General features: G+C 34.6%; 1 long non-coding RNA gene across 1 annotated transcript; it reads left to right on the top strand.

The window, feature by feature from the left end:
* The first annotated feature begins 12,837 nt into the window (after positions 1 to 12,837).
* LOC141462086 (uncharacterized) lies at positions 12,838 to 19,437 on the top strand. Its single transcript, XR_012463101.1, has 3 exons — positions 12,838 to 13,103; positions 14,516 to 14,783; positions 14,867 to 19,437. It is a non-coding gene; the product is annotated as an uncharacterized lncRNA (long non-coding RNA).
* Positions 19,438 to 24,889: the final 5,452 nt, after the last annotated feature.

Genomic DNA, 24,889 nt, shown 5'->3' with positions numbered 1-24,889 from the left:
GTGATAAACCAGAAAATATACGTAAGTATTTACAAAAAGTGAAAATTAAAATAAAAGAAATTAAGGAAATAAATTAAAACAATTAAAATTTCGGAGGAAGCTGGATAGAAAGGAGATAACTGAATAGACGGGATTTAAATATGGATAGGGTAGGGTAGGAGGAAATATGGTAAAGGACTGGCAATATCGCTGGGAGGCAGGCTTTAATTAATTTAACAGGAATGTTGTCAGGGCCATAGTCATTTGTACGGGATTTCAGAACTGAGGTTAGGAGGGCTTCAGGAGTAATATGATGGAAAAAGAAATTGTTAGGATCAAAGGAGGGTAAAATGAAAACAGGAACACTAGAAGAGGCATTGGTTAAGAAGGAAGTGAAGTGGACGTTCAGGACATCAGGAGATATTGAAATTGGGTTGCAATGGGATTGCGATTGGATTTACAGAGGGAAAGTTTACGAAGGATAGCCCATTTCGATTTAGAACCAGGAGCATTGGTGAGAGATATGAAGGTGGATATGAAGGGATTTGGCTCGGCGGACAGAGGTCAGAGTAAGGTTACGGAGGAGCTCATACAAAGAGTAGTCATGAGGAGAGCGCGTGCGTCTAAACCTCCTCCTGGCTGCCTCTCTTCTCCTCATCTTTGACCTCCGGTGTAAACCAGGGTGCAGGAGGACGTTGAACATAGCATGTTTTAATGGGAACATGGGAGTCTAAGACATTAAGGAGGTGATGTGTAAGGATTTCAACCTTGGTATCAATGGAATCACTATAAAATAAAGTTTCAAAAGGTAGGGTTTCAAGGTCAGTTTTTAATTGCTCAAAACAGAGGGAATCAAGATCACGAAAGGAAAAGGTCCTAGGAGCTAAACACGGGGAATGTAAATTATACGTTATTTGAATGAGATCGTGAGCGGGTAGGAAAGATACAGGGTGCTGCGACGAGGACAGAAGTTTATCTTGGGAATCTATAATGAATAGGTCAAGCCAGGTATCGGAGAAAAGTGTGTGATGAGTAGGAGAGTAAGGAACTACGTAAAGATCCAGGGAATAGAAGAGATTTGTAAGGTATAACATTTCAGAGGACTCGACAAGCAGATTGGAATTGAAATCACCAGCAATGATTATATGAGAGTAAGTAGGGACAAGCTCAAAGAGGAGAGATTTAAAGGATAGGTCAAAAGGAACTCGAGGGGGACGGTAAACGACAACAAAAAGGAGGGGAGAAGAAGAAACGAGGACAACAAACGAGTATATTCAGGGTGGTGGAATTCGGAAGAAGGGGAATGAGCAAGGAGTCTAGCCTTCAGGCTATCATGGACCTCCACTGGTACGGTCTTCTCTGTCACAACGCAAGAAGGTGAAATTAGGAATGGAAACTTGCGAGGAAGGAATGTAGGGTTTAAGCCAGGTTTCGAAAACTGCTATGATATGATGGAAATTATCAAGGAAATATTGTAGGAATTCATCATAATGTACGAAGAGGGATTGGGCGTTAACGTGGCAGGAAGTCAGGACACTAGCCATATAGGGAGCAGGAAGGATATAAATCAAGAGGGAAAACTGCTGCTGTACAAAAAAGAAGTGTATCTTCCACTTGTTTGAAAAATGAAAAATTGAGAATGATAAAAAGAACATAATAATGACACCATTGCAAATAGAAAGGTTAAAATAAAAAAAATTGCACAAATAATATGAGAATAGGAACATAAAACCTAATAAAAACTACTTTATAAAAAGGAATAAAAGAAAATAAGGCCTGTAAATGAGATCGAGTCCACTTGTATGAAAATTAAAAATGATAAAAAGAACAAAATATTTAATTAAGGCACCATTGCTATATAAAAAGTTTAAAAGAAAAGATTGACATAAATAATGTGAAAATAGGAACAAAAAATCCGCTTTATAGAAAGGAATAAATGAAAATAAGACCTGTAAATGAGATTGAAAGAAAAGTGAACGGAAAAAATGCAAAAATGCGATGGAATACATCTAAGTCCTCTGGACAATCGATGACAACGACCAGAAGGCCATCACCCCGACGGCACTTCACCCGACCACCACTAAACTATACGTATTTTACTTTATCAGCGGATCTCTTCTGTCGAGCCAGCCAATACAGATGCCTGTTAGTAGCGGTCATCGCATCACTGACATAGATACGCAAGTGGCCAAAGTGTCGAGTGGAGAAATCTCTCTTTATTCTCCTCTGACGTACTACCTCGTCCCGCAGAGATTGTCGAACGAACCAGGCTATAATAGCTCCAGGGATGCCGTCTTGCCTCGGTCCAAGCCGCTCAACGTGGTCCAAGTCGTCCGAGCTTATCTTCAGATCAAGACCAGCGCAAACGCCCACCACAACAGTAGCAGGTTCTTCCTCTTGCTTTGAAGGAATGCCACGAATCTCGATAGTATTCCTAAGATGCCGTTGCTCACTTGTATTTACTCTAATTTCAAGAGCGGAGATTTTCTTTTTTAATGTGGAATTCTCAGAGGTGAGATGCTTAATTTGCTTATTATGGGTTTCAAGAAGATTTTCAAGCTTCTTGATCTGTCAAGAAGCTTTCAAGTCGCTCTGAATTTTCGAAGCTGAGTTCAGCTTGTTCGTCGAGTGATGATTTAATATCTTTAAAATCACTGCCTGATTCCGGAAGCCTTACCTAATAGAAATAGAAATAGAAAAGAAATTTATTATTCTGGGACAATTGTCCCCTAAGAATAAATACAGGAACAAATAGAGGCCTTAACAGTGCCTTAATAGTGCTTTTTAAAAATACAAATCGCTTGATTATTATTATTATTATTATTATTATTTTATTGAGAAATCATATATACACATAGGCAAAGTAGATTTAAAAAATAAATAAAGCAATGGCAAAGCCGTCTGCTTGAGTGCACTGCTTACATATAAATTAAAAAATACGAAATATTCTATAAAATAAATAAAGTAAATTAATATAAAATTAAAATAAAATAAAGTAAATTAATATAAAATTAAAATAAAATAAAGTAAATTAATATAAAATTAAAATAAAATAAAGTAAATTAATATAAAATTTAAATAAAATAAAGTAAATTAATATAAAATTTAAATAAAATAAAGTAAATTAATATAAAATTAAAATAAAATAAAGTAAATTAATATAAAATTAAAATAAAATAAAGTAAATTAATATAAAATTAAAATAAAGTAAATTAATATAAAATTTAAATAAAATAAAGTAAATTAATATAAAATTTAAATAAAATAAAGTAAATTAATATAAAATTTAAATAAAATAAAGTAAATTAATATAAAATTTAAATAAAATAAAGTAAATTAATATAAAATTAAAATAAAATAAAGTAAATTAATGTAAAATTAAAATAAAGTAAATTAATATAAAATTAAAATAAAATAAAGTAAATTAATATAAAATTAAAATAAAATAAAGTAAATTAATATAAAATTAAAATAAAATAAAGTAAATTAATATAAAATTTAAATAAAATAAAGTAAATTAATATAAAATTAAAATAAAATGAACTAAATTAATAATTTCTTTGCATTCCACTGAGATATAAAGAACAATTTTATATTAAATCAAATTCAATCAAACGCAAAATAAAGAGTGAGAAAAAACAAAATGAACAGAATTACATATCGGAAATCCAGGAGTACCTTGCCTTCCAAGCATGGCGAGCGTAACGGATAATTGGACGAGGATCTGATTGGCCAGTTAAAGAAGAAATAATATCCTCTCTGGAGAGTGTACTCTTACGGAAATAAACAAGGCGAAATTCTCTTAACAAAGGACACTCCCCAAGAAAGTGATACACCTCCTCTCGCGTACCACAGTTACACAGAGAACACTTTTCCAAATCAGGGTCTCTGTCTATCCAAGGCCTATAATTTAAGTAGAGAAGTTCCCCCCTCAGCTTAAGAAACCAGCGCAATTCCAGGAATGTTAAACTTTCAGAAAACTCTGCCGTGGTGCTATTTCTGTATTCTGCGATTAAGTATCTGTACAGAACAAAACGCTCCGATTGAACCGCACGGTTCACACATTCCTCCAGATGAGACTCCTTAATACTTCTGGACAACAAATCCAGCTGGGCACGCCAACCATGCAAGGAATCCAAAGAGCCTTCAAAACTGAGGTTATTTGATTGGAAGAGAGTAAGCCAATGCTTGTACCAATAGGTTTTCTTTTCAATTATTTTAAGAGCAACTATTCTAGGAAGTCTGTGTGCAGGAAGAGATAATACCTTAAGGCAATACTTTACATGGAGATTGAATGTATAAACTTCCAGCGGTTCCAAACAAAACTCTATGGACAGAAGGTAGCGGACGGTAAAGCAAATAATTTCTTTATAAAATATCTTTGAAACTTTTCCAGTACCTCAAACGCACGAAACCCCCAGACGTGAGCGCCATAACACACAATAGCTCGAGAGACAGCTCTGAAAGCCTGGAACTTAGCCTGCAATGGTACATTTCCACTTATAATAAAGTTGTTCCAAATTCTATTTAAACCCTGTTTTGCCAAAGAGACTTTTCCCTCAAGGTGAGACCCAAAGGCTAGGCGGGGCGTAAGAATAACACCGAGGTATTTATATCTGTTTACAATATCAATTTTCTGACCTTTAAAATACCATTTTTCCGCAGAGGCAAATCTCCCGCCTTTCCGGAAAACCATAACTTTTGACTTCGATAGATTAACCGTCAAATTCCATTGATCACAATATGCTTCTAGAATTCTTATATTTCTTTGAAGGGTATGTGGACTGTCAGTTAACAAAACAAGATCATCCGCGTAAAGCAAGATGTTTATCTTCTTATTTCTGACCAACACACCTCCCTCCAAAAGCGACGGAAGATCATCAACAAACAGGGAAAATAGGACGTAGGGCTTGACACCTCTGGAAAGAGCAACAAAAATTTTGTAAAATGATGCCAAAATCTCAAAATGTAAAAAAATGGTCATAGTGCCATTCCCTTCCTAGTTATCTAACATATACGAGTACAAATTACTTTACTATCATTAATTAAAACACGTAGATCCACTTTCATTTATTTTTGCATTTCGTTTTTCACAGGTTTTTTTTTTTTTTATCATTTTTGTATTTATCGATTTGTTTATAAACGAACTTAATTTTAATATTAATTGAAATTATTATTGCTTATTTCTGTTCAGCGACAAATAACAAATAATACAGGGTGTATACGGAGGAGTGGGCGAAACTTGGGGAGGTGATTCTGCAGCTCAAATGCAACAAAAAATATTCTCTTAACTTTGGCCCGATTCTCAATAGTGTCCAAGATATTTGCATTTTTAACTTTTCAGTCGATATTCGCGTTTTTCGCCATATAAACGGCCGTAACATTTCTATCCTTTATTCTACAACAAATCTGCTTATTCCAAACGAAAGAGCATTAAATTTCCTATAAATCTGCTCAATACAGAGCCTCAAAACGTTTCTTAACAATGAAATTTTTACTTGAATGTCTAAAAATTTCGTCCTCGATGATTTTTGTTAAAATTTTCAACTGCATTTTCTCAATGGTTAATGAATCAAGGAATCACATAATTTCAGAAAAAGTTGCGCATTTATTGAGCTTCAAGATCATATGGATTTTTTTGGTTTTTAATAAAACCCTACCTTGAACAGAGGGGTGTAAATGCAGAAAACTGGGATTTTGCGAACTGACTTTTCATTACTAATTTACTCAAATATCAATTTTTACCATTTTAGTAACCATTTTAGTTTAGAACAATTATTATTTTATAAAACGGAAGTAAAAAATAAAGTAGCAATAAAACACAGAAGTGAAAAAGTACAATAGGCAGGTGCCTAGTTAAAATTGCTACAAAAATCGTTCGAACTATTCGAACAAGGAGGTTGAGAAGAATTGTGGCAAATTTTTAGTTTCTTGACTACAATTGTTTGTGCAACATATTTTAACGACATAATGGAGGTTTTTTTCCATCAAAGTTAATTAATAATAATTCAAAACAATCAATTTTTGGAGAAGGAACAAAAAGAATGTAACCACATTTTGATTTTGAATTATTATTAATTAACTTTGATTAAAAAAAACCTCCATTAAGTCATTCAAATAAGTTGCACCAACAATTGTAGTCAACTACTGCGTTTTATGGCTACTTTATTTTTTACTTCCGTTTTATTAAATAATAATTGTGAAAAACTAAAATGGTTACTTTTCTTTTTGTTCCTTCTCCAAAAATTGACATTTGAGTAAATTAGTAATGAAAAGTCAGTTCGCAAAATCCCAGTTTTCTGCATTTACCCCCCTTAGTTCGGGGTAGTGTTTTATTAAAAACCAAAAAAATCCATATGGTCTTGAAGCTCAATAAATGCGCAACTTTTTCTGAAATTATGTGATTTATTGATTCATTAACCATTGAGAAAATACAGTTAAAAATTTTAACAGAAATCATCGAGAACGAAATTTTTAGACATTCAAGTAAAAATTTCATTGTTAAGAAACGTTTTGAGGCTCGGTATTTAGCAAATTTATAGGAAATTTAATGCTCTTTCGTTTGGAATAAGCAGATTTGTTACAGGATTAAGGATAGAAAAGTTACGGCCGTTTTTATGGTGGAAAACGCGAAAATCGGCGGAAAAGTTAAAAATGCAAATATCTTGGACACTATTGAGAATCGGGCCAAAGTGAAGAGAATATTTTTTGTTGCATTTGAGCTGCTGAATCACCTCCCGAAGGTTTCGACCACTCCTCCTTATATACCCTGTATATTTAAAAAAAAATGAAAGAACACTCGCACGACTTAGCCTGTGATACGCAATTAATATTAGTTCCCAATTTTCGTGTTAATATTTTCTTGAAACTGAAAACTTGTGTACAAAAAGAAAATCGTTAAAAACAATAAAATCTAGCACTTCAGCTCAATCTATTTTCTTTAAAATGCTTAATTTTATTCTCATATTGAATTCCACTTAATACTATCGAGGTTTTGAGACCACTCATCATGCTTAAAAGAAACTCTAGAGGGAAACTTGACATCACCTCTCTCCCAATATCTCCTTAAGCAGTATCTTACCGGAAATGTTATAAGAAAAGTCATAGATCTACTCAGATGCCATGAATTTTCTAAATTTAAAGAAAATAGTTTTTTTTTTTCAAATAATGTTCGCTGATTTACGTCTGGTAAAAAGAATTCTACACTTTAATAATGATCTGGTTCTAGACAGCCTCGCTTACATTTGGTGTCAATGCCATAGATTTTTCCAGAATCCAAATTCAATTATTTTGGGGGAGGGGGGAGAGGAATGTTTCAAATAAAAGTACGAAATATAACATCTAAAATTATTATTACCGGATAGTTTAAAAGAAAAAGCAGAGAAATTGACAAAGTGAGGGGCTTATATATCTTAGGAATACTTTCCATTTTTCAATCATTTAACTAGGTAATAACTGTAATTTTAAATACTGGTTGCTAGGCATTTATATCACAAAAGTTGGAAAAGTTTAGTGTTATAGTAGTTTACTTGTAGAAATCAAAATAGAAAAAATCAAAGAAAAAGAACCCGGTCCCCTGGTCAACTATTTTCTAAATTTCTTTGTTGTAAGTACAATTTTTATTTCATTAGTGTAATAGTTACCAATTTAATTATCAAATTTCTTTTAAACTGAATATAATATTAATAAATTACATAATGTATATACTTGATGGGGATAGAAGTTACCATGCTTAGGCTAACTTTTTGTAATCGGGCCCTAAATTGTCGTGTAAAATTTATTATCTTCCATACCCCGCCTTGAAGCATGCAGCAATCAAGCTGTCGTTTAATCAACCTTATACTTAATCTTTTAAATTGTAAGTTTTTGTTAAGGAGATTAGTAAGAAATGTTTAGGAAAGGGTCCTAACAAAAATGGGGCTAACTCCTCTCTCATTGAAGGTACAGCATCTAAAGGCACATTAACATGAGATTCCGAATCGAATGACATCGAATCGGTTCTCTATGTTGTTTACAAAAAAAGGTGGTAAATCTTTAGAATAGCTCCCCAGAGGCGTGGCCTAATTCGAAGTGATTCTGATTCGCTGTTACTATAGAACCCGCCATATTCAAATATAAATATAAAACTATTTATTTTATATTTACACTTAAATCTAGCGGGTTATATGGTAACAGCGAATCAGAATCACTTCGAATTATTTCTTTATTTCTTAATGGGGGGCTTCGCCCCCCAAACCCCCTGATTTTTTCTTAATGGGGGCTTCGCCCCCCATACCCCCCTCCTAACCTACCTAATCACCCTCAATTTTTTTATTTGTGTCACAAGATTCATTACAATAATTACACAGAACAACACAAAAGAAACTTACCTTATTCTGTGGAGTCCTTTTCCAACCAACATCCATACAAAATTTTATAACATTCATTACTCCAACCTCATTCACACTACACTCATGCTTTAATTTAAAAAAAAAACTGCAAATTTAAAACGCTCATACTCATAAAGTTACAAAAAAACGGCACCTCAGGTCACATACAGAGCACTCGCGGGAACTATTAATACATTAAACAGGAAGCAGTTGCTAGGCAGTAAGTGTACTGCGCATGCGTGCGAAACATAAGCGTTACGAAATTCGCACAATCCGAAACAGTTCATTGGCGGGAAGTAGTTTAAATTTTCTCCGGTAGGTGCGCTGTACTTCCCACCCCCTAAAAATAAACAGGCCACGCCCCCGGGGCGCTATTCTATAGATTAGCCAAAAAGGTTATGTCAACAAGAACAACAACGACCAGAACAATTTTTGAAAATACAATTTTTGCTCATTTTTGGCGACTTTTTCCGAAATCTATCAAATTTACGTAGTTGCAAAAAAAAATTAAATTATAAACGAGGATATGCCCTATATTTTAATTAAACTTTGGGAATTATACCTTTTATAGAAAAAGGAATTGTCAAAGTTGGGTGTTTTTTAATGTTACGCTTTTTCGGCAGTTGTTGATCAACCCTTATCCAACTGTTCTACCGGACAGTTTTGATTTCGTCCAGATGGAACAAACTAATCTTGTACAAGAATCAGACAGAATCATGTAGTTCAAATATCATTGTACATTTTTCATTATTATATGTTATTTCCTTAACAAAAAGTTAAGTATAAGGGTTGATTAAACGCCAAAAGGTACACAAATCAGCAAGTACCCAACATTTCATTAATACTTCATTCATATCATTTAAGTAATTTTACTGCATTAATTTTCATTAATATTTTTTAGAATTTATTAGATGTCACAGACCCTTATGCTGGCCAGTTCTTCATAATATTTTTTTTTTTATAATTATGATAAAATGTATATTATATCTTCGTTATTAAATAGGTACTTTATTTTAATTGAACAGTTGAAATTGTGAATTCTATTATTTATTTAGGTGTTCTTTTTTGCTCATCTGGCAAATTTTACCAAACTTGTCACTACTTTATTTCTAAAGGGAAAGCCGCGGCATCTAAAGTCAAAAATATTTTAATTAATTCTGGAGCAAATTCGAACCAAGTTAGAATCAAACTTACGGATAGCTTAGTTAAAACCACCTTATTATATGCCGGTGGGATATGGGCCTATAATTACACTAATCAGCTAGAAACTGTTCAACTTCAATTATTTAAACAAATTTATTTACTTAATAGAAACACTCCTAACACGTATGTACGTTCTGAATTCAATCTTCTCCCAGTTAAAGTAATTGTATTTCAGTCTATGCTTTCATTACTTATTAAAATTTTAGATATGCCTCACTTTCGTTTGCTCAGAACCTCTTATAACGCTCTCTTTAATTTAGGTAATTCTTTTTCTAGTAAGGATAACAACTGGGTCTCCAATTTGAAAAATATATTTATCTCTGTGGGTTCGTTGGATCTCTTTCACTGTCAAAGTGCTGCTGTACTGAGGAAAGAATTTCACAATCTCATTAACAAATTTAAAAATAAATGTGTCAGTGAGGATATTGATTGCATACTCAGCTCCAGATACAACTGTTTATATAGATCCTTAGCTACACTCGGATTACCAGAGCCATATCTGGATTGGAAAGTAAATATTAAAAAAGTGAGAGTGGTAGTGCAATTAAGGCTGTGCAATTTATCCAAGGCAAGATTCTATATTAATGACACCTATTATGAATTTGACGAAAACAATCTTTGTCTCATCTGTAACTCTTTTTCTCCAGATTCAGTTCTTCATTTCCTCTTTGAATGTACCTCACTATTACCCATCAGAAGTCATTTTCTCAACTCATACTATTCTTTAAATGCATCTAAAAATGATAACCTTCTCAAATTGTTAAATATAAATAGTGTACACCAAATTAATGACATTTACAGTTTTATGCACCAAGCTCTGAAGCTCAGAAGTTCTTTGCTCTTAGAGTGATAACTGTTGAGTAATCTATGCCTAAATAATTAAGATATTTTTCACTTATGTACATATGTCAATGATTATGTTTTAGTTTTTCCACTTTTTTACCTCACAAGCAATAGTTTTCTTTATTTTATTACTATATTATTGAAATGTTATTTGATTTATCTATTTTACTTTATTTTATTTTATTATTGTATTTTGTATTTTTCATTTATTTACTTTTATTTTTTACTATTTGTATATTACTGTTACAACTCCCTGCTAAAGGTATTTACCTATAAGCTTGGAAATAAATAAATAATAATAATACTTTATTTTAACTCTATTCCAAATTATTCTTCTGATTTCTCTTTAATGTGCCCTTTATTCTGAGTAGTCACAAAGTTAGAGTTGATTACTGTTGAAATTTGAATTGCGGAGTTACAAAAAAAATTAGATTCTTGGATTCGTTTTACAGAAGAATTCGTGAGCACAAATAACTCACAGTTAATAACAAATCAATTATTCAAAAATAATGATTCATTTCTCAATTGTAATTTAATGTAGTCCCTTTAATTTTACTTATAGTTAAATACTCTTAATAATTAGCCTTCCAAAAAAAAAATATGCATGTCTTATCTATTTTATATTCCAAATGTATAACATTGTGAGAAGAACACCTAGTTTAAGAATGTAATTGAAGAAAAGTATATTATTTAATATTAACCCAGATTAATTATTACGTATTTTTAACGCTTGACTGCTACTTAAAGTAAAGTAACAATCAATTTAATCGGAGAATGAACTTAAACAGACGATTTTTATTCAAAAATAAAAATGAATAAATAAAATAAACAAAATCATTGAAGTATGTTGGTTTTTTAAAAAAGTTTGCTTTTTTATAACTTTTTCTTTTTAACCTGTGATTAATACTTTGATTATTATAGATTAATATATATTACAATCAATGTATGTTAAATGAAGAATGAATGATTTTTTTATTGCTTATAGAGTACACAGCTCATAGCAATGAGTTGACCAATACAAACTTCTTTACAATAAAGTAGAATGTAATATAAAACAAATATAAGGTAAGGTAGTTTAGGTAACAGATTTTAAATTGATTAATACTTAATAAGTTTATAACAGAATAACAGAAAAAATAAAAATAAATGAAAAACAGAAAAAATAACTGAAGAAATAGTTATTTATTTAACAAGTGTGGAAAGTAGTACTTTTCCTCACGCGAGGCAGGGTTTGCACGCACGAGCGAGCGAAGCGATGCGAGTGCAAGTGCAAATTGCCGAGTGTGAGGAAAATACTTTACACTAGAGTTAAATATTATATTTTTTCTGCAACCATTTATTAACTAACAAAATTAAAAATTTCATTTTTACAGTCTACAAAAAGTAATTTATTTATTATAAACATTTATTGTTATATTACAATTATTTACATTACCTACGTATTTACATTACTTATTACATTTTCTGCTGTTTCTTTTATTGATGGAGGAGTGTTTTCTAAACAGGAATCACTAGAATCCATTTTAAATTTCTATAAGGTAACACTATAACCTTTTTAACTGTTATAATTAAAAATATCTAATTATTTATTAAAGTATTATTTTTATTTCTATATTCCTTTCAATTTTTATTTTATTTTTTAATATTCGTTTTTTAATTATTTAAATAAAATAAATTTAAATAAGCTTATTAGAGTTTTACAGAAAATATTTATGTTAATAACAAAACTTCTTATATCAAGGAAGCACAATAAAGTTTTTCCACTCACTTGTGCGGAAAGTGACACTAATGGGAATTTCCCCCCACTAGTGTGGGAAGTTGGGCATTACACAGCTGATTTTAATTGAGTAATGAGAACTTCCCTACATGGTTGCAGAAAAAAAAAAAATATTCATTTTATTAATGTCATTCTCAGCTGACAGTAGATCCAGAAAATTTTCTCTGTCTGAACTTTGAACGACTATGTATTTCCCGATATATGTATGTGTTCCTAAAAGAGGAAAGAATTGGACAAGATAATAGGGTATGTATTAGACTATCCTGACTATTCCTGCAAAGAGGGCATTCGGATTCCTCATAAAAGGTTATTGTGAAATTTCTATGCCAGACCCGGGCGCGAAGTTTCCCAGACAACCTTAGCAAATGTCCTAACTTTATTGATTTGATTTTTTTTTACTAAGGTAACTTTGGGAGGTTCCGAAGGAGCACATATCCCTGTAAAAAACATTGAAACTACTATTAATGGCAGAATCAATGTCTTTAGAGATCAAACAATGTATGGTGTGATACTTGAACAAATACATTGTAGATGAAAGTGGCCAGCATAAGGGTCTGTGACATCTAATAAATTCTAAAAAATATTAATGAAGAATTAATGAAATGTTGGGTACTTGCTGGTTTGTGTACCTTTTGGCGTTTAATCAACCCTTATACTTAACTTTTAAAACTAAGTTTTTGTTAAGGATATACTCGTATATGTATATATTTGACTCAAAAGAATAAGAGAGCTTATGCCTTAGGAATATTTTCCATTTTTCTATCATTTAACTAGGTAATAACTATAATTTTAAATACCGGTTGCTAGGCATTTATATCACAAAAGTTGGAAAAGTTTAGTGTTATAGTAGTTTACTTGTAGAAATCAAAATAGAAAAAATCAAAGAAAAAGAACCCGGTCCCCTGGTCAACTATTTTCTAAATTTCTTTGTTGTAAGTACAATTTTTATTTCATTAGTGTAATAGTTACCAATTTAATTATCAAATTTCTTTTAAACTGAATATAATATTAATAAATTACATAATGTATATACTTGATGGGGATAGAAGTTACCATGCTTAGGCTAACTTTTTGTAATCGGGCCCTAAATTGTCGTGTAAAATTTATTATCTTCCTCTTTCAGTTTTTTTCATTTTCCCTCACTCTCTTCCTTGACTTATTGAAGATTTTTTTAAATTAATACCAACCTTGGTAAAATTGAAAATATACACCTAGAGGGATGTCAACCGCCACATTTCATTATATAAATGTAGATCATCTTTTATAAGCTCTACTTAACATTTTTATTTTAATATGGCGGGTTACATTACGACCACAATTAAAATTCACTTCAATATAATAAACAATTCTATTTTATTTGGATTGGAGGGCTTCGCTTTCGAGAGGTGTGGGGGCATCTCGAAGATAATATTAATACAATCCGCAAGCGATGTATAAAGCGAAACTTTGAGTTGGAACACATATTTCATAACAGTTATTCGAACAAAGAAAAACAACAATAACTTTCCTTGATTAGAGCAATTCCTGTAACATGGTTTGTAATTTTTTGAAAGGCAGCAAAGCTTAAGACAAACTTGCGGAAGCTAAACGCGAAGTTCCAATTACTGTGATGCTTAGAACAAAAACTATCTTCTTATTAAACATCATATGTCGCTTGCTAGATTCAAAAATGTTCTATATTAGTATAATTAAATGTGGCTGTTACGTGGTAACAACTCTCTCTTCAATACTCTCTTCAACATTAGGCCACGCCTCTAGATTGGTAATCTCCAGATCAACCTAAAGCTGGGCACAAAAGCTTTTAAGTTCCTTAGCAAAATATATACAAATAAATAAAAAATACATAAAATTATCTGAACTACATGAGGTTAGGTTACAGAATAGGGAAGGGATTAGCTTATACTGGATTCCAATGCGAAGAACCCGGGTTCGAATCCAGCTGCTGGCAGCCTGCTGGCACTTAGAATTTTTCCTTGGGGCTTCTTACAGTGTTGTGTATAACGAAAGAACATTGTTCGGAGACCAGTTAGAAAAGTAGAAGCAGTAATTATATTAGTACTTACTAACGAATCCGCTAGATTTAACTAAACTTAATAATGTACTTTAGGCTCCTTGAATTTTTCATAATCACTTAATAACATTTCATTTTCTAAAGACCACTTTTTTTAGATGTCCTAAAAACGTGAATTCGGGTAAAAAAATGTAACATAATCGCAAAATACTTCTTTTTAGTGAGAGAAGGTAAACGATTTATTTAGTAATACGGACATTTTAGTAACTTCCTGAAATATATTGAGATTTATTCATTAATCTGAATTATTATAACATGATGCTTTTTCTGCAGTCAACTGTTTTTAGTGAGATCCTGTCAACAAAGATAGAATATGGACCGAGTAAATATTGAAGAATTTTGGGGAGTTGGTGAAATTACCTTGCCAGCTATCTTATCATTTATTACCATATTAGGATACTTAGATCAAATATTCGAAGAAGATGGACCTTTTCACCTATTTGGAATTATAGGAGTTGCTGCCATTATAAATGCCGTAACTGGTGAAGAAATGCCTTTCGTGAACGTTTTAATTACAGCTTTCATCCTTCAGTATTTTTATGTAATTATTGCATAAATACCATTTTTACTTTTATTATTTTACCCAACAGTTCTCACATTACTCACTGGTCGTTAACTTTGCAGATCAGAAACACAATTGAGTGAAATGGACCAAATAATTAGCAGATTGAAACAGTCTAAGGTTGTTGATGGGAAGAAAACAATGCAGAAATAATATATTAAATTTTATTATCAAATATATTAAAATTAGTGAAGACTATTGGGGCGCTGGTTGTTCAAGATATATAAATATATTTTTCGTACAAACCTTCGCACATTTTTTTTATTGATTAATTAATTTTTTTTTGTTATCTAAAAATTGACTAATTGAAGAAAACACTGTATTTAAATTCTAGTCAGAGTAAGTCGCTCATTTTTATTGTTATGGTGATTGTTCGGGCGTGGTCGGAGACGTTCGGCCAATTTAGCTGGCTATCGCTGGGCGCGCGTACTGACCGCATCCGCTTAAATTCCCTCTTTTATATTTCTTATCGATGATAAAGTCATTATTTCACTCTACCGCGTGTTGGACTTTCAGCTTTTCTTCTTTACCTAGAACCTTTTTTTTGTTCTCTTAAGGGTTCTATCTGCTTGAACTTGTTCTTACTGTTCTATCTGCTTGAAAGTTGTTGTTTCTGTTCTATCTGCTTGAACTTGTTCTTACTGTTCTATCTGCTTGAACTTGTTCTTTCTGTTCTATCTGCTTGAACTTGTTCTTTCTGTGTTATTCTGTGCCATACCCACACTATCAAACTACCCCGTCCACCTTCTCTTAGACCATATGGTCACCTCCTTATCTATTTAGGGGGAGTCCGCCACTGACCAGCGTCCTGTGCGTTTTTTGAGTGTGCATATTTAGTGTGCTTCTTACCGCATCTTTGCCAGCACGGGAGGCTACGGTTCACTTCCGCTGATACAGAGTACCTCGCCGCAGTATCCGCATTCAGTTGCCGGTGCGTTCCAGTCACCTTCAACCTCTCCTGCCTCTCCTAGTCCAATGCAGTTCTCTACACTTAGCATACACACGCACACTTAGACGCGTACACATTCAGTATTTCCGTTTCCTTTCACCGCTGCTATCTTGGCGTATAATGCACTTCCTCACTGGGACCATCAGCATACTGATTTCTTGTTATCCCCACTTGATTTTGTGTTGTTCTATTTTAGGATTGAACAATTTGTTTTTTTGTTAACCATTTTCTACAGTTCTTCCGCTATGAAATTTGCATCATATTGTACCAATTCGGTTTTAAGAAGCTCATCATTGTGGGCATTTGATGGTTCATTTATTTTGAATTCCAACATCATACGCATATTGGAGAATTTTCACAGTTTCGATTAATATACTTTCTGTATTAGCTACATAAATTGAGTAGAGAATAGGGCTCAGCATGCCTATCTGAGTTACCTGTGAACCTTCTATCAAGTCATTTATTTTGAGATAAATAAATCTATTCGATATTAAGTTAATTATATTCGTGATGAATTTATTTGGAAGATTTATAATTTTCATCATTTTTGCAAGAATTGGCAATTGTACCGAGTCGTAACGAGTTGAAATCTAAAAACAAAGCAAGTGTTATTTTTAGTGAAACCCTTGTAAATGTCCGTAACTAATTCGGTGTGGCTGTCGTGAACGGATTTACATTTCCTAAATCCAAATTGGCTGACAGGCAATAAACCGTTGAATTCAATCCACCATTCAAAGTTCTCTACGTTTTGGGAATGCACGAGGATAACGATATTGGTTGGTATGAATCGCAATGGGCGCGGTCATTATGTGCTTTTAGGATAGGACAAACTAAGTAATTTTTTCATTGAGGTGGATATTCACCTTTTCGCAAATTTCGTTTTATAATTGCAGTAACTTGTGCCTGTCTTTTCTAATTGCATTAAAACCTGTAAATTTTATAGTTACCTTTGGTTTAAACCAAGTCTCACTTCTTAATGGCTACATTTATTTCCTCATTTTCCAAACAGACTTCTAGGCTACCTTTATTAGAAACGGCAGACCTTTCGTTGCATTGTAGGTTTTTTAATTTATTCATGTTTTATATATAGTTAGAAGAAGAAACATAGTTGCGTCTGTATATTCACTAGAAACTTATATAGCTTCATTCAAATTTATAACTCTATCCCTAATCATTGATTTTAACTTATCATCAGGCATTTTGTTCACTTCAGTACCGTTCATACTCTTTAAAATAGAGTAAACCGCTTCAAAAAGAATATCTATGTTTGAGTTACTTTGTGAAGGATTGGTGTCCCTAATTATTTGTGTTGGATGGTATGGGTTTTTTTTCTCGGTTGGCTGGATCAATAACTCTTTTATTACTGTATTATCAAAATTAGGGAAGATTACACTATGGTTTCTTTTCCTAGCTCTCTTAGATGAGGTGGTGTAAGCAGAAGGTTTGTTACTCCCGCCACTCTTGCTTTAAGGGAAATTCTTTAAGACTATCCAAAGTTGGAGCCAACCTCCCCGCTAGGGCTAGGGCAGCGAAAGAATTATTAGCCAACAATTGCTTTGCATCTAGATATGAGATATTCTTTTCTCCCATTAACTGCTTTAGCGTTTTCTCTTTTTTATATTGTGGGCAAACACTTACATTAGATGCCCTATGACTACCACTACTACAGTTCACGCATTTGGCCTGGTTATCTTCCGAACATGCAGATACATCATGGTTTATGCCACATTTCTCGCATCTTTTATTCCCTTTACACTGATCCTGGAAATGTCCAAATCGAAGACAGTTTTTACACTGTACTACGTTTTGAATATACTTGTTCACTTCACACCTTACGTAGTGAATATAGACATATTGCGGTAATTGCTGTCCCCTAACTGTAATCAAAACAGATTGGGTGGGCACCAATTTCACTTTGTTAGTGTCCCTATCTCCAACTTTCTGTTTCAATCTTCGCGTTTCTAATATTTCGTAATTAATCCCAGGTGGATCTCTAAGAACCTCTTTTATTTCGGCCTCAGACAATTCAGTATCCACTCCCCTAATTAGCCCTCTTCTTTGCAATAGATATCTGGGATTATAGAAATTAAATCCTTTAAATTTGTGGAAAGAAGATCCCAGCAATTTATTGGCTGAGATTCCATTGTTCAATTCCACCCTTAACTTATTTATGCCTATTTTTTTAAAATTCAATATTTCGGGAGATTTCTGCATGTTGTTCGAAAAGCAATTTCCCAATGGACATTGGGTGTATCCTAGAGATTCCTTTTTGGTCTTTGTTGGTACTTTCAATAATTACCTGAAATGGTTCTAAATCTGTACAGCTGTACCCCATACTGATAGTACTTTTACGAGTACTTACGGGCACTGTATGTATCTGCTTTGGAATAGCATCGTCAGAACTTACCATTTTATCGAGCCTTTTCCACTTCATCTCCACATCATCGGGTAGCCTTCCCGATACTTCCCCACAATCCAAGTTCATGTTTAAAAAAAATAATAAAAACTTAACTCTTAAAATTTATGGGAAGGAAAAACTGGAAGGTAATACGAGTATATAACACTCTCGGAAAACACTATATACAATCAAACAGATAAAGCCAAAGAGTACTGACTGGATCACTAACGACCGAACTTTGGTCCACTGCACTCAACCGCTGATACACACAGTCTAAGAAAATATTTTCTGTAAATTCACTATTTTAGCAAACCATAGAAACTCTGACCAAAAACTTGAAAAAAGAACAGAGCGATATTAATACGTGTGCACACAACCAATGCTAGAAGGCAGCTTCTATAGAAGGTTATATTTTGGAGGTTTTCAAATTCGTTCAAACTTCAAATCTTTACATCTCTCTTCGTATTTTTCAGATTTTAATGATTTTTTTACCGAATTGTAGTGAAACGTTAGCTCTATTAGAACTGGTATAAATTGCAATGTTTTAGTGATAATAGTTATTGAGAGTATAACAGTCTGTTTGGGGGCATTAGGGTGTAGTTTTTGGGGAACTTCCAAAGGGGAAGTTGTTGAGGAGAACCTTTTAAACAAGATTTGAGAGAAAACCCAGTGGAAATCGGTTGAGGTAGGCGGAAACTAGACGTTATATAGGTGTGTGGCGTGGCGGGGGGGTACCTGTTTTAGAGGGGTATCTCGTGCTCGTGAGAGTTTTTTTATTTTTTTTATTTCTTCTTTATTTCCATCATGCTCCGCCCTTTTGAGCACTACATGAAATTGTTAGGGTTAAAGGGGGAAATAAAAAAGTATATTCAGCAAACAACAACACAATAAATAATAACAGTTATATTATAATAATAATTAAACACATTTTAAGAATCAAACTTAATCACAAAGGCATGTACATACTAAACAGAGTACAACACAAGAACATAATGAATTAGACATAAGAAGCGCAGCTTCTCCCTTTGCCCCACTCTTACAACCAAGACTTGCTAATACTAAGTATTTTATTTTCTTAACAGAAATTAGCAAAATAACAATACAAATTTAAATGTGACAGCTAATGTTTATATAAATACAAAATTAAGGGCATAATATAAAATTAAAACATGGCTATTAAAGAAAATTATATCTGTATAGATAATGCAAAATTCGATAAATCAAGCAAAATAAAATCATGGCGGACATTCAATTCAGTGGTGAAATTTGTAACACAAAGCACAACATAGCTTACTACTTGATTAGGTAAATACTAAAGAAAATTGTTTCTAATAGTAATTATTATTATTTATTTATTTATTATTTTTTTTAATATTTTTATTTTACTCTACCATTATTTGTTTATTTATTTGCTGTTGCTATCATCAATCATCTACACACCATTGACCTTTATAAATACAAAAATTCGAGCACATTCTTGACATAAAAGTTGAAATGCTGGAAGAAACGCGACTGAAGCAAAACAGACTTGTTGGGGGGCCAATCTTCGCCCTGCGTCAAGACATTCTGCATGAGCAATCCCATAGAAGGTGATGCAACTGTCTGGGCTGAAGAAGAATCGCATCCACAAGACGAATTTTGCGAAATACCGAATCTTAATAAATAATGTGCCATTTTCGGTAAGAACCTGAGTTAATCCGTAACTTATGGCGAAGTGGTCCATTTGAAGTCGAGCCCTCACAGAGGGAATGAAATCCCTTGTGAGTGCACCCGTGGTTGATTCGTTCCAGAATTGCTCCCAGGCTTCTATACTGCGTTGATACGCCCACTGCTTTAGTGCTGTTTTAGGGAACTTATTGTAGGCAATGGTCAGGTCGCTATCTTTTGAAACTGCTATTGCCATCAGATCAGCAGTCTCGTTACCTATGATACCCACGTGGGCTCTAACCCAAGAAAAAGAAATAGTGCATCTATTCCGCAGTCAACACAGTCTTGTCCTTATCATTTCAATTAGAGGGTTGTGGTTGTGTGTGTTTCATTGGATTATTCTTGTTTGATAGGCTGCTGTTCAATTGGGAGATATTATATGTAGCTGAAAGATTTGGTTTTCTCGCTATGGTGGGGGAAGGAACATTTAATTGGTAGGGGGAGAAGCGGCTTGCCTTGCCCTTTAAGGCAAGATTTGGCTTGGGTAGATCGGAGCCTTAGGTACCGAGATACCTCGATTTTAAGGTCCTCCGAGTATCAAGAGCTAGAACTGTTAAGTGGTGGGCTGACTGTATAAATTTACTAGGTGGATTTTTGAGGAGTCTTGTACGGAGGGTTGTACGAGCATAGTACAGGGCTAAAGGAGTTTATAGAGACGTGAAGTGGCTAGCATACCTACTTTAATGTCAGGCTTTTTAATATTTATTAATTACGTTTATTTATTCAGTGCAAAAAGAATACATTGTGACACTACGAACGGTAGCGTTGGCTTGTAGATAGATAGATAGATAGAAAACATACTTCATTTCACAAATCTGTAATATTGATCTAATATAAATGTAGAAAGCATGAATACTGACATGATAGCTAATCGTCTGTCAGGAGTGTACGTCTCATAACTCAGAAAAATTTGTAATAGATATTATACACCACAATTAATATTTGTATGTGTATAATTTTCAATTATTTGCATTATAAATATGTGCAATTTATTATTATTAATATTATTTTAATTTATTACAGACCAAGTAGTTTTTTTTTTATATAATAATTTTAGAAATGAATAAGTATCAATGAACGACCAAAAAGGAGAAACTGTAATATAATAACATACTTAAAAATTGAAATTTTCTATGAGGAACTCTCTGTAAGACCATGCCTCTCTGATGTAGCCAAGTAATGCCGGCCAATTAGAACCGTTCAGTACGCATAACATTTCGCTAACTGTCAGCACCTCGCTAACGAAATACTTTTTTCTAGTAAAACTTAATATGGCACACTGGCCCAAGAAATGGAATACATCATACAGCGTTGGTTAGTACGCCATCCAGCTGAGGGCAAGGGAACTTGCGGGCGGTGACTCCTCGCTCTCACGTAGACCAAATAATACTAATTACAATAACAATGAAACCGGGGAAATAACTAAGACTATGATGTGTACAAACTTATATTAAACAAAACCAAAAATAAATAGAATAACATATCACAATAGGCGCTAATAACTAAGACTATGATGTGTACAAACTTATATTAAACAAAACCAAAAATAAATAGAATAACATATCACAATAGGCGCTAATAACTAAGACTATGATGTGTACAAACTTATATTAAACAAAACCAAAAATAAATAGAATAACATATCACAATAGGCGCTAATAACTAAGACTATGATGTGTACAAACTTATATTAAACAAAACCAAAAATAAATAGAATAACATATCACAATAGGCGCTAATAACTAAGACTATGATGTGTACAAACTTATATTAAACAAAACCAAAAATAAATAGAATAACATATCACAATAGGCGCTAATAACTAAGACTATGATGTGTACAAACTTATATTAAACAAAACCAAAAATAAATAGAATAACATATCACAATAGGCGCTAATAACCCCTGCAGTTGATGCGCCGAAAAAAAAAAGAAAAAAAAAAGAATAAACTAAGGATCCTTCACTTAACTTAGAACGAACTTACCGTTGGTTTACATATGAAATAAACTAAAAATACTTACAAAACGAAACCCAAAATAATCTAGTGCCCTAGAAGGTCGGTTAATAATTGTTTTAGGTTTGACGATTAATTGTCCTGCCAGTACCTGTGGTTTAGACGTGAAGAGGGGAACCACACAACACAAGAGTACCTGTTGGTGCGGTACGGCAACCTACTTCCGCCGATGGTTCACAGTTGGTCGTGGCTCGAGCCAGAGGTTCGGTCCCTCGATCTAGAGTTAAAACGTTAAGAGGCGGGTCGGCCGATTAGCTCTAGTCGCTCTGTGCTTTTCGGCTGGTATCTAGCGCCCTCTCTCTCGCCAGCACTGATCTACTCCACTCTGCTCTACAACTTCATCCCCACTCTCCCCACTGCACTTATTTGAGGCAAAAGTTTCTTTAATGATTATTATTACTAATATTATTATTATTATTGTTATTGTAGGGCATAAATTAAATTCCTGACGTTACGTCATAACGTAATTCATGCCAATACACCGTAACCATACGAAAGACAGGAACTAAATTTTCATACATAAACCATCAAATTCAGAATAAATATCACTGATCTTTTAACAAACTCGAATTCATACTAAGTAAATATACAAGTTCATAACACATTTTAAAGCATTTTATTTTAATATTTACTTATACATTTTCATTATTTATAATGTTCTTTTATTTTTTATTATTATTTATTCCTCCCTTTCTATTAAATTAAGCTTTTTGCTCTTAAATTGTACTTTTACTCAGCTATTTAAATTGCAAATCATGACAGAAAGAAACCCTTCAACACCCCAGGACTTCATGGATCATCTATTAAATAAATTTTGTTTGTCTAAATTCATAGGCTCTCTTTACATAGGAGGCTAACGGACTCCAACCGCAGACACCATTGACCACATTCAACCTCTCCTTAGCAGCCAATACCGCGCTCTCAGCAGACATAGGCGAGGACATTCAAGCAGAAAATAGTAAAGGTCCTCTCTTTTTGAATGTCGGTACAAAACCGATATTTAATGCTCCCATCCAGAGTTTTCTTGGGCACTAACACAATCGGAGCAGACCAGGGACTTTTGGAGGGTTCAATCACTCCTTTGTGTAACATGTCCTGCACCAACTCCGTGACCACCCCTCTTTGGTTATAGGGTACCCGATATGGTCGTTTGGCTATTGGCCTCTCTGCCTGGGTCCGAATGTGATGATAGATAGGCAACGTGCACCCCCTCGCATCGGGTTCCTCGAACAGTCGCCCATACTTTGTTAATACACCCCACAGTTGTTCTTGATCCACCACTGGTAGGTGTTTCAACTTTTCCCTGATCTGGGCGGCTCTAGTGTCTCCCCCATTTACCGATCTCGCGTCCGGGTCCTCCCCTACGGCCCCCACGGTCACTTCACTGCCATCAAGGCCAATAGGGCTCCAGTTTTCTGCTACTCCAAGGGCCTGCCCTTTCTCAATCCTTATGGGTTGTGCGGTTAAATTGATGGTCCTTACCCAAATCTGTCGCTTTCTGGGCCTGTTCAGACTTCGCGCAAAGCGTATCCCCAGCTACGGTTGGGGTGCTGGTTCAAACATTATTTCACTCATCCGTTCTCCTCTGAGCTTACCTTCAACCATTTGCTAGGAGTGAGGCGGTACCTGTAGGCGTCTGGTGGCCTTTACAACCCTCCAGGAGTCTCCCTTGTTAGGTAGATCTTCATTTGTCGGATTCTCGTTTAGCCGGACTGCATGAGGGAAGCGTATCTCTCTCGCACGTGAATATAATATTAGCCCTAATTTGGCCATTAAATCCAGTCCTATCAACCCATCTCCTAAGGTTTGAACTTCTGCGATGAGGAAACGATGGCAGACACTCATGTCTCCAATTAGGCATAGTGCTTTTTGCTCCCCTTCAATCGGAAGGGCTTTACCCGTAACTCCAGTCGCCCTTACCCGCGGTTCCCACAAGGGTACCTTCTCAAGTGGTTGTCTTAAGATTGACACTTCGGACCCACTGTCAACCAACAACGTCCCTAGCTGACCTGCTAGGTTCATTCGTATCGTGACTCCCTTTTGCCCCTCCCCCAATGTTACAGTTGGAATTAGCAATCTGGCCCCTGGAATGATACCGGACCCGCTGGTGGGGCACCCCGGGGTCCACTTCCTTTTGGGGTTAATTCTGGCTCTGGATTTGTGTGTTGACAAACGCACACTTTCACTGGGGTTGCTCTTCGAGGGCAATTCCTAGCAAAGTGGCCTGATTGCCCACACACGTAGCAATAACCCTTGGGGCTTGGCCTATTCTCATTTGGCTGCCTCTGAGGGTTCCGCAGTCTGGGGTTTTGGGGTCTCCTTCGAGGGCATACCCGAGCACGGTGCCCTTTCTGTTGGTCCTACTATAGGACCAGGGGGTCTCCTCTCGCCCTTAGTTTTCCCCCTCTGGATGGCCCTCACTTCACTTTGAGTAGGGACCTGGTTTTGGGCATTTTCTATAATGGTAGCAGCCTCTATTGCCGCTTTGATTGTTCTTGGGTACTGGTACCGCAATGGCAGCCCGACTTCACCTCTCAACCCTCTCATGAACGCGGCTAGAGTGACTTGGTATCGCTTGTTTCCGCGCCCACTCCACTCCATCACCTCCGCGGACATTGTCTCATGGGGAATGGTCTCCTCCCCCAGTTTGCGACACCGATCTGCAAACTCCTTCACTGTTTCACCCGCTCGTTGAGACACGGAGTTTAATTGCTGTAATTTCTCCGATGAGGATTGAGTGGACTCAAACCTTTCCGTAAGTACCTTACGGTAATGCGCTAGGGTTGCGGTGGGTTCTAGGAGGGCAGGAAATCCTGCTACACAAGCTGCTGCGGCCCCTGTCAGTTTCAATTGACAAATTAGCGTTTTATCCCACTCCGTCCACCCTCCGCACTTTGCTAACCTTTCTATATTCTTTAGGAAACTGTCCACATTCTCCTCATCCTCTCCCCCCATGGCCGAATCAGTGATTGTAACGATAAATCTCGTTTGATTCTACTTTCTTAGACGAGGGATA

This window comes from Rhodnius prolixus, unplaced genomic scaffold (assembly GCF_049639745.1).
Source record: "Rhodnius prolixus isolate KJV_2025 unplaced genomic scaffold, Rpr scaffold_12, whole genome shotgun sequence".
Classification (NCBI taxonomy): domain Eukaryota; kingdom Metazoa; phylum Arthropoda; class Insecta; order Hemiptera; family Reduviidae; genus Rhodnius; species Rhodnius prolixus.
Note: the sequence above shows the minus strand (reverse complement) of the source record. Positions and strands in the feature narration are given on the sequence as shown.